The sequence below is a fragment of the Ursus americanus genome, chromosome 30 (genome assembly GCF_024610735.1).
Source record: "Ursus americanus isolate L20-20 chromosome 30, mUrsAme1.1.p, whole genome shotgun sequence".
Lineage (NCBI taxonomy): Eukaryota > Metazoa > Chordata > Mammalia > Carnivora > Ursidae > Ursus > Ursus americanus.
This window is the reverse complement of record NC_142156.1, coordinates 6,289,498-6,298,334: the sequence shown is the minus strand read 5'-3', so window position 1 is coordinate 6,298,334 and position 8,837 is coordinate 6,289,498.

Below are 8,837 nucleotides of genomic sequence, written 5' to 3'. Positions count from 1 at the left end.
CTCAGTCGTTAAGCGTCTGCCTTCGGTTCAGGATGTGATCCCAGGGTCCTAGGATCGAGCCCCCCACCAGGCTCCTCCCCTGGGAGCCTGCTTCTTCCTCTCCTACTCCCCCTGCTTGTGTTCCCTCTCTCGCTGGTATCTCTCTCTCTGTCAAATAAATAAACAAACAGTCTTAAAAAAAAAAAGAGTTGCATACTCTACTAACTGAGCCAGCCAGGTGCCCCTGTATTAATCATATTTTGAATTTTCTATATTTTATGATGTTTAAGTATCTTTGGAGAGCCTTGCTGGCTGGGAGAAGACTGCCCCTCACGGTTAGGGCTAGCTAATTCCTAGAGACAGTAAACAACCTGTTGGTGAGCCCACCTTTCACATATAAACCAACTAATCCTGAATCCATACCCCCAGCCACCTTCTTACCTAACTCACACACCAAGCCAATATTTCCCTTGCCCTGGATCATTCTAGGGCCAAGTACTAGACAACCAGGGACAGCCCCTGTGCCCCAACGTCCACTGGAATTATCCAAGCTATCCAAACATTACCCTGCCCTGTCCTGCCCTGCTTTTCCCACAGAAACCCCAGTGAAGGTTGTGGCCTTGGCCTTCTCTGACTTCTTCCTGCCTCCTGGCTGACAGTGATGCTTTCTGCATGGCACGCTGTGCCTCTTGTTTCTAGGAGGACTGTGAGTAATGTTAAACTTTGCTTTCGGTGGCATTGAACTTTCCATGTCGTCATGTAGTCATCTTGATAAATTAAGACTCAGACACTAATCACCCCTGAGAGATCCTGATCCAGAGCCACCAACTACGCCATCTCTAGCTGACCCGCGGTAACCGAGAGATGGTAAAATATTTACTGCAGTCTTAAGCAACTAGGTTTTGGGTAATATGTTTCCCAACAATAGGTAACTAACACCAACGGTCATGTGACCTAGTTCTGACTAGTACAACATAAGGGAAAGTATGCTGGGGTGCTTCTAGGAAACTTTCTTCATAAAAGGATCCGAAGGAAGAGGAGAGCTGAGGGGTGTCACCCTCCTTGAACAAGGGTGATACTTAAAGAAGTGACAGCCATCTGGGGACCACGAGGCACTGAAAATAAGGATACAGGAGTGAAAAGATAGAAAGCACCTGTGTCTTTTATTTATTTTTATTTCTTTTTAAAAAGGATTTATTTATTGGGGCAGCTGGGTGGCTCAGTCAGTTAGGCGTCTACCTTCAGCTCAGGTCATGATCCCAGGGTCCTGGGATTGAGCCCCACATCAGGCTCCTGCTCAGTGGGGGGCCTGTTCCCCCCCCTCTGCTGCTCCCCCTGCTTTGCTCTCTCTCTGTCAAATAAATAAATACAATCTTTAAAAATAAGATTATTTATTTTGGAGAGAGAGAGAGAGTGCATGCGTGCACGAGTTGGGGGAGGGCCAGAGGGAGAGAAACCCAAGCAGACTCTGTGCTAAGCACTGAGCCCAACCAGGGGCTTGATTTCAGGACCCTGAGATCATGACCTGAGCAGAAATCAAGAGTCGGCTGCTCAACCGACTGAGCCACCCGGGTGCCCCACACTTGTGTCTTATGACATCATAAGCTGGTGGACTAATTCCGCGACCACCTGCATCCAGTTTTGCAGACAAGCAAACGGTCAATGTGCTTATGGTTTAGGCTACTGTATCCTGCAACTTGCAGCTTAATGCCTTCCTAACCAATACAGTCAGCATGCACAACAGCATCTCACTTACCTGGAGTAACTGGTGCAATGATTTCATTTATCTATAGTCTGAAATGAAGCTAAAAGGCCAACCAACCCCCAAAACCAATACCATAATGTCCATACCTAGCACCTTACTCTTAGGTAAGCAGTCCCTGGCCTTCATTCACAGGCTTTTAACTTTTACTTTAGACGCAATTCTTTTTTTTTTTTTTAAAGATTTTATTTATTTATTTGACAGAGAGGCAGCGAGAGAGGAAACACAAGCAGGGGGAGTGGGAGAGGGAGAAACAGGCTTCCTGCTGAGCAGGGAGCCCAATGTGGGGCTCGATCCCAGAATGCTGGGATCATGACCTGAGCCAAAGGCAGACGGTTAACAACTGAGCCACCCAGATGCCCCACAGACACAATTCTTTTTTTTTTTTTTAAAGATTTTATTTATTTATGTGACAGAGAGACAGCCAGCGAGAGAGGGAACACAGCAGGGGAGTGGGAGAGGAAGCAGCAGGCTCCCAGCGGAGGAGCCGGATGTGGGACTCGATCCCGGAACGCCGGGATCACGCCCTGAGCCGAAGGCAGACGCTTAACGACTGAGCCACCCAGATGCCCCACAGACACAATTCTAACAAGCATTCCTAAGTATCTTCCCAGGCAGAGTAGCTTAGAAATCAAATTCAGTTCAATAATCAATCATTTGCTCTTGAACAAAGCACTGGGAGGTATCCATAAGTGAGTTGTAAGAGAGCACAACACAATCTGATTGGTCAAGCAACTTGGGCTGTAGAGACCAGAGCAAGCCTGAAAAAAGGAAAAGACAAAAGTTGCTAGTGAATGCCAATTTATTCAGAAAATATATATTTCAAAGTATTTTTTCCATGGAAAATTCCATTAACAGGACAAATCACTCTAACTCTTCTTAATCGTTGCTAGTACTGGTTTCCAAAATACCCAAAATACTTGTATGCTCTAACTTCCTGAATCCCTTAGAAGTTTTCACAAGTAGAATCCTGTGCCAGGCCTGGATCTGAGTTCAGAGGAGATGCAGAAGGAGGCAATTCTATGCACAGTTACTCTGCCTATGTAGACGGGAATCCACAGCCCAGGAATAGCCCAGAGTGACGTAGAAAACTAGTGGCAGAGGGAGGACTAGAACCCAGAACTCTGAATTTTCCTCTCTCCAGGCAGTGAGGGAGGGAGCACCAGTTCCCTCGAACCACCCAGACATTTCCTCTCGTGAGGAGGAGGGTCCTTGCCCCGTGCTGCAAGGGTCCCCCACCCTGGGTCAGGAAGCTCTGCCTGCCCAGGATTTCCTGTGTGCGGGAAAGAAACAGAATGGGCAGATAAATCCTCCGACGCTTATTTTCAAGTGCATGAGCCCTCTCCCTGGCCTCGGTGCCCTGGCCAAGAGGACCAATCCATTGACACGTTTTGTGTGTTTCTAAAAGTAATTTAAAAGGATGACTGTGCACCCATGAAGCCCAGGGCTGGACACGAGAGCGGAGGAGGGCATCGGTCATTGTTCCTATGCTTGGGGGGCTGCCTTGGTTTGGGTCGCCCCAGAAGCAAACCCTAAGACAGATATCTAAATGTCAATCATCGGTCTGGGAAGTGGAATCCCTGCCGGAGAGTGGGGAGGTGAGACAGGGAATGGAAGTCAGCCAGTAAGGGAAGCATTATCAAGGTGTTACTGGGGTGGACGGCCAGAGCTCAGCCCTGCTAGGGGCCTCTCAGAGACAGCGTCGGGCCTACCTCAGTAATCCCAACCAAAGGGTTAGGGAGCTGTTGGGTCTATCCACAATTTTCTTTTTTCTTTTTCTTTTCTTTTTTAAAAGATCTTATTTGACAGAGAAAGAGAGAGAGAGCACAAGCAGGGAGAGCAACAGGCAGAGAGGCAAGCAGACTCCCCAGTGAGCAGGGAACTCGACGCGGGGCTCAATCCCGGGACCTTGGGATTGTGACCCACGCTGAAGGCGGACGCTCAACCGACGGAGCCACCCAGGCGCCCCATCCACCAATTTTCCACCATCTGCTGGTCAAGGGCTCTTCTGGGGCGCCATGCCTTGCCACTTCCAGCTTACCCGCGGGTAAGCACACGGGGGATCCTGAGGCTAGACTCACGCTGTCAGGCAGAGTCCCAGGAGTCCCAGTGAGCCCCTTGTGGTGGGTAGAGGTGATTGTCAGTGGGACATGGGCAGTGTCTGTTCCAGGAGCTGACCACTAATTGGTTTTACATTCGCAGGAAAAGGCGGACACAGGCCCAGGAGATGTGTCTCCCCCTCCCCGGGGGAGGATGTGAAGGGTGTGTGCACTGCAACAGCAGGGGCTTTTCCCTGTCTGGGCCTCTGTCACCCCTTCTTCTCGTGTTGGGAAGCCACTCTTCTGTGACAGCTCGTGTACCCATGTCTTCCCCTTTGACACTCAGCTGGACCACATTTCCCAGCCTCCCTTGTAGTTAGGAGGAGCTGTGTGCAGATCGATGAAATGGGAGCAGAAGGGGTGTGTGCTTCCTCCAGACTTGGGGAAAAAAAACAAAAACCCTCCACGTACTGGGCTTTTTCTTACTTTCGCCGCATGGGCAAAGGCCACGGGCAGGAAAGAGGAACCCAAAGCAAGTTAGTGCGACTGGAGGTAACAAGCGAGGGAGAGTGGCATGAGAGGAAGTTGCATGATCCTGATACAAGATTCATGGGTTCGTGGGAGTATTTGATGCGTTTGGGCCAGACACAGCCTTGGCACCCTCCCCTGTCTCCCTGGGGCAAAGCATCAGTTTAAGAAACCAGATTGTAACCAGGAGGGGCTGGACCTAGAGACTCAGAATTTGTGAAGTGTGGCTTGGATAGTCGTGGAGTGCCGTGGGCCCCATGCCTGGAGTCCTCTGTCCCAGAGTCAGGCCCCCCTGCCCCTCCCAGTGGAAGAAGGGCTTTTCTGTGTCCCAGTCACAGCCCAGCCTCACCTCAGAGGATCATTCCCAGGTCACCTCGCCCGAGTTTGGTGAGTCTTGAAATCAGGTGGCCCAGACCCTCTCTTGGGCTGAGTTCCTCTCATCCTACACCAATGGCTCTCCAATACCAGAGCCGCAGGCTCGTCTAGTGGGCTAGCCTGGGAACCTTACCACACTGTTTTGTTAAACCTCAAGGAACTGACCTAACTAATGAAGTGTTGGGGCCAGAGCTGCTTGCCTGACCTCCGGGGCTGCTTTGCGCCTGCCCCACCCCCTCCCCCAGAGCAGTGTCCTCTCGGGAAATGCAGCTGACCCAGCTGCATCCGTGGGAAGGCCTGGCCCCCACACCTCACCCTCCTAGCCCTGCAGAGGCCTCAGGAAATGACCCTCTTAGCAGCCACGAGCTGCGATCCAGAGGACAATGACAGAGGGACGGAAGCCTGTTTGTCTCAGCTAACTTGTCCCCTTGGGTGGATGCCAGCTGCTGGAAACACAAAACTGAAGATTCAGTGGGAAAATATATTTTTTAAGAAAACAAACAACCCTGTGGGCTTTAGCCAACTTCTGAAGCTCCGAGGGGTTTTGTTTTCTTTAATTGTGCGTGTGTGTGAGTTTAAAACATAGATAAGGTCAGAGAATCAAAGAATCTAAGGTTTGGAAGATCCGCTGTCCCACCCAAGCTGCAGGCCCCCCCGTGGCATCTGTCTTTATGTGGCGGGGGCCCCACCTCTCCACACCACTGTTCATCACATCACTTGGCTCTGGCCATTGTCCCCACCCCCCCCTTACCTCCTAGAAGCCCAAGAGCTCTTCTCAAACCCCTTCTGGGGCTCTGCAGGCCAGCCCTGTCCCCGCTCAGATGTCTCCTAGGGGCTTCCTAGCCACCCTCTCTGAAACTCACCTCTCAATTGTTCTCTCTCAAAACACTCATCGTGGCATTTAACCCCTTCTGGACCGATTGGCTTGTTTACATGTGCCCGGTGCATAGTAGACACTCAGTAAATGTTTGTTGACTGACCGAATGTTTTTCAGTGTAGATGCACTCAGGTCAGAGCTGGCTCAGAGGATCCGGTTTTTACTGAATTGCCACAAACATCATTATTGGCTACAAACCGTGTGCCAGGGCCAGGAGGTAAATCAGCCAGGAACTCCGCTCATTCACTCATTCATTTGGAGGGTAGAATTCTGAGTAGGTAGTGATTCGGTTGGTGGGGGGGGGGGTGCGGTGCAGAGAACAGCAAGAAAGCTTCATGGAAGAGAGGATTTGATGTGGGTTTTCCATCAAAAGAGAAGCCAGATGGGATGGAGGACTGTCCAACTTGAAGGAACTGTCTGGCTTGGAAAGTGTGAACAAGAATGTGTTTAGAAAAGGAAGACAGCCATGGAGTGTGGAATTTAATTTATTCCCACTTTGGACTGCCAGGGAAGGCAGAGACGTGGTGTTATCTGGGGCTGCAGCAGGGGCACTCCACCTTATTTGCTGAAACAATGGAGGGATGAATGTGAAGGGCTGAGGTGGGGTTGGGGTGAAGCTGTCCTGTTGCCTGGAGGCCTTGAAGGGCGTGCTAAGCAGTCTGGGTTTTCTTCTAGAGGCAACAGGGTGAAAGAAAAATGGTGATTTGAGAAGCCTGTTTTAAGATCCTGGATGTCACTGGCCCCGGAATTCCAGGTCTCCTGTGATGCAGACCACCACGAGATGCTTCTGGAAAATACAGCGGCCTGGGACCCATCCTGGGAGAGTCTGGTTTTCTGTAAGTTGGAGTTGGGGCCTGGTTACCTGCATTTTTACAGCTTTTCCAAACGTTCTCATCATTTGCCAGGTTTGGTGATCACAGAGGCTCCGAGAGGCGAAGGCAGCCAGACTGGGGCAGAGGCACAGGGGGGGCATTTGAACCAGGTCCATGTGGCCCTCCGTTTACTCGCTTCATCATCAGCCTCCCACTGGACTAGCTCATTTCTCCAGTTTTCTTTTCCTCTGGATGCAAGCATCTGGGCCAGGGCTGAGGCTGCCGGCCCGGTTCTCCCTTCCCCTCCCCACCCCCAGCCTCAAAGGTCAGGTACCTCCCAGCCTCCCGCGGGCATGTCCATTTATGGCTCTGTTGTTCCAAAATGTGGCCAAATTTATAAACTCCCCCTTCCCGGAGACACGAAACAATTTGCGCAGAGTCCAGCGTGGGGGCAGAGCTGGGAGCTTTGTCCGGGGCCTGGACTCCAGCCCGGGCCCAAGCCCAACGAACTCTGGCGTCGGACGGGCCCCAGTCCCTCCCTGGGCCTCAGTTTCTCCACCTACAGAGCAAAGGAACTGGACTAGATCATTCCTGAAGTCCTTCTTGAGTTTAGACTCATCCAATTTACTGCTTACAGATGCCAATTTCCCTAATCCGTGGGCCCAATCCTTGTAAAAGGGCTGGAGGATGGACTGCAGCCTCTATGCTCTTTTGCGTTGCTTCTTTTCTTTCTTGCTGGCTTGCTTGGTTATTTTAATTTAAAAAATTACCCAAGGAGGGGCTCCTGGGTGGCACAGCGGTTGGGCGTCTGCCTTCGGCTCAGGGCGTGATCCCGGCGTTCCGGGATCGAGCCCCACATCGGGCTCCTCCGCTATGAGCCTGCTTCTTCCTCTCCCACTCCCCCTGCTTGTGTTCCCTCTCTCGCTGGCTGTCTCTATCTCTGTCAAATAAATAAATAAAATCTTTTTATTAAAAAATTACCCAAGGAACCCATTTCCACGGCAAAATAAAAGTCTCCCTCACCCCCCATTCCTATGCTCCTCCTCAGAAATATCAATTGTCAAAAGTTTGGAGTGGTGCTTGGAAGACAGGATTTTCTGCTTTTATTTATACATGTATTCGTGTTCATATGGGAGGGTTTTAATGACATTTATTTCTTGCCTACATGAGAATTGTGCAGTTGGGCATCTCACTCTTTTTTACTTAATGTCTTATATCCCTCTTGCTATATCAACTTCTTTTAAAAAAAAAAACAGTTTGAGGCATAATTTACATACTATAAAATTCACCTGTTGTGAGAGTATATCAATGACTTTTGCAAATGTCTAAGGCCATGACATTTGGTAATGAGCTCTCTGTCACTGGAGGTACGCAAGTGGAGCCTGGCCAGCCATTTGGCAGGGCCTATAAAGGAGCTCTCAAAATCTGACCGGAAACTGGGCTCTGTGGCTTCTGAGCAGCAGTTTGGCTAAGGCGTTAAGAACATGGGCTTAGCTGGCGGGGGCCACTAGTTCAAACCCCAGCTCTGCCTTTTCTTGGTCTCTTCCTTCCAGGCTCCAGGTAACCAGGATTCTGACTCCTATCATCACAGATGTATCCTGTCCATTCGAGAACTTCATACAAATGTCATCACACAGAACATTTGTATCTGGCTTATTTCATTCAACATTATGTTCAGGAATTCCTGAGGTGTTTTTTTTTTTTTCAATCTCCCTCCATCCAGTAGGAGACATTCACCAACATTCGGTCTTTCATTAATTTCTTCCATCATTGAGTCACTCATTCAACAGATATTTCTTGATCCCTTCCTGTGTGGGGAGGGCTGGCCAAACACAGTAACCCATGGCAAAGACTGGTGAACTCTGAGTCTCCCAGGATGTTCTGATTCCAGACTATTTTGGCTCCAGATTACGATGGTGACAGCCTTCCTCTGAACTACCCCAGTATCAGGTAGAAACCCCAGTAGAGGCCACCCAGCTTGGTGGGGAGGGGCTCAGGCTCTGGCACCATACACGCGTACGTAGTAGGTGCTTAGTACACGGTGGCTATGACTGTTTCCTTGGCACGGAAGCATTGTGAGGAGCAGAGCCTCCCCTTTTGCCAGTCCTTCACTGGCCCTAAAAGGTGGGTACCGTTACCATCTGTATTTTACCAATGAGGAAAGGATGTTCAGAGAGGTGAGGTGACTCTCTTGGGATTGCACAGCTCGTGAGTGGCTGAGCCAGGATTCAAACCCAGACCTGCTGAGTATCTAGTGAGCTTTCACCTCTCCTATGGGGAGTCAGCTGACTCTTCCTCGCCCTTCCTTTAACCCAGAATCGCTCTGGACAAAGGTTGTGCACTTTGCCATTTCTTGTTGTCTTTCTTCCACTTTGGCGGGGGGGGGGGGGCGGTCAACCCAGGATGTTTTCCTGGCTTTGGATTTTGTCTGTTTCAGCTTAAAAATCATAGTGGAGGGGGTGGGG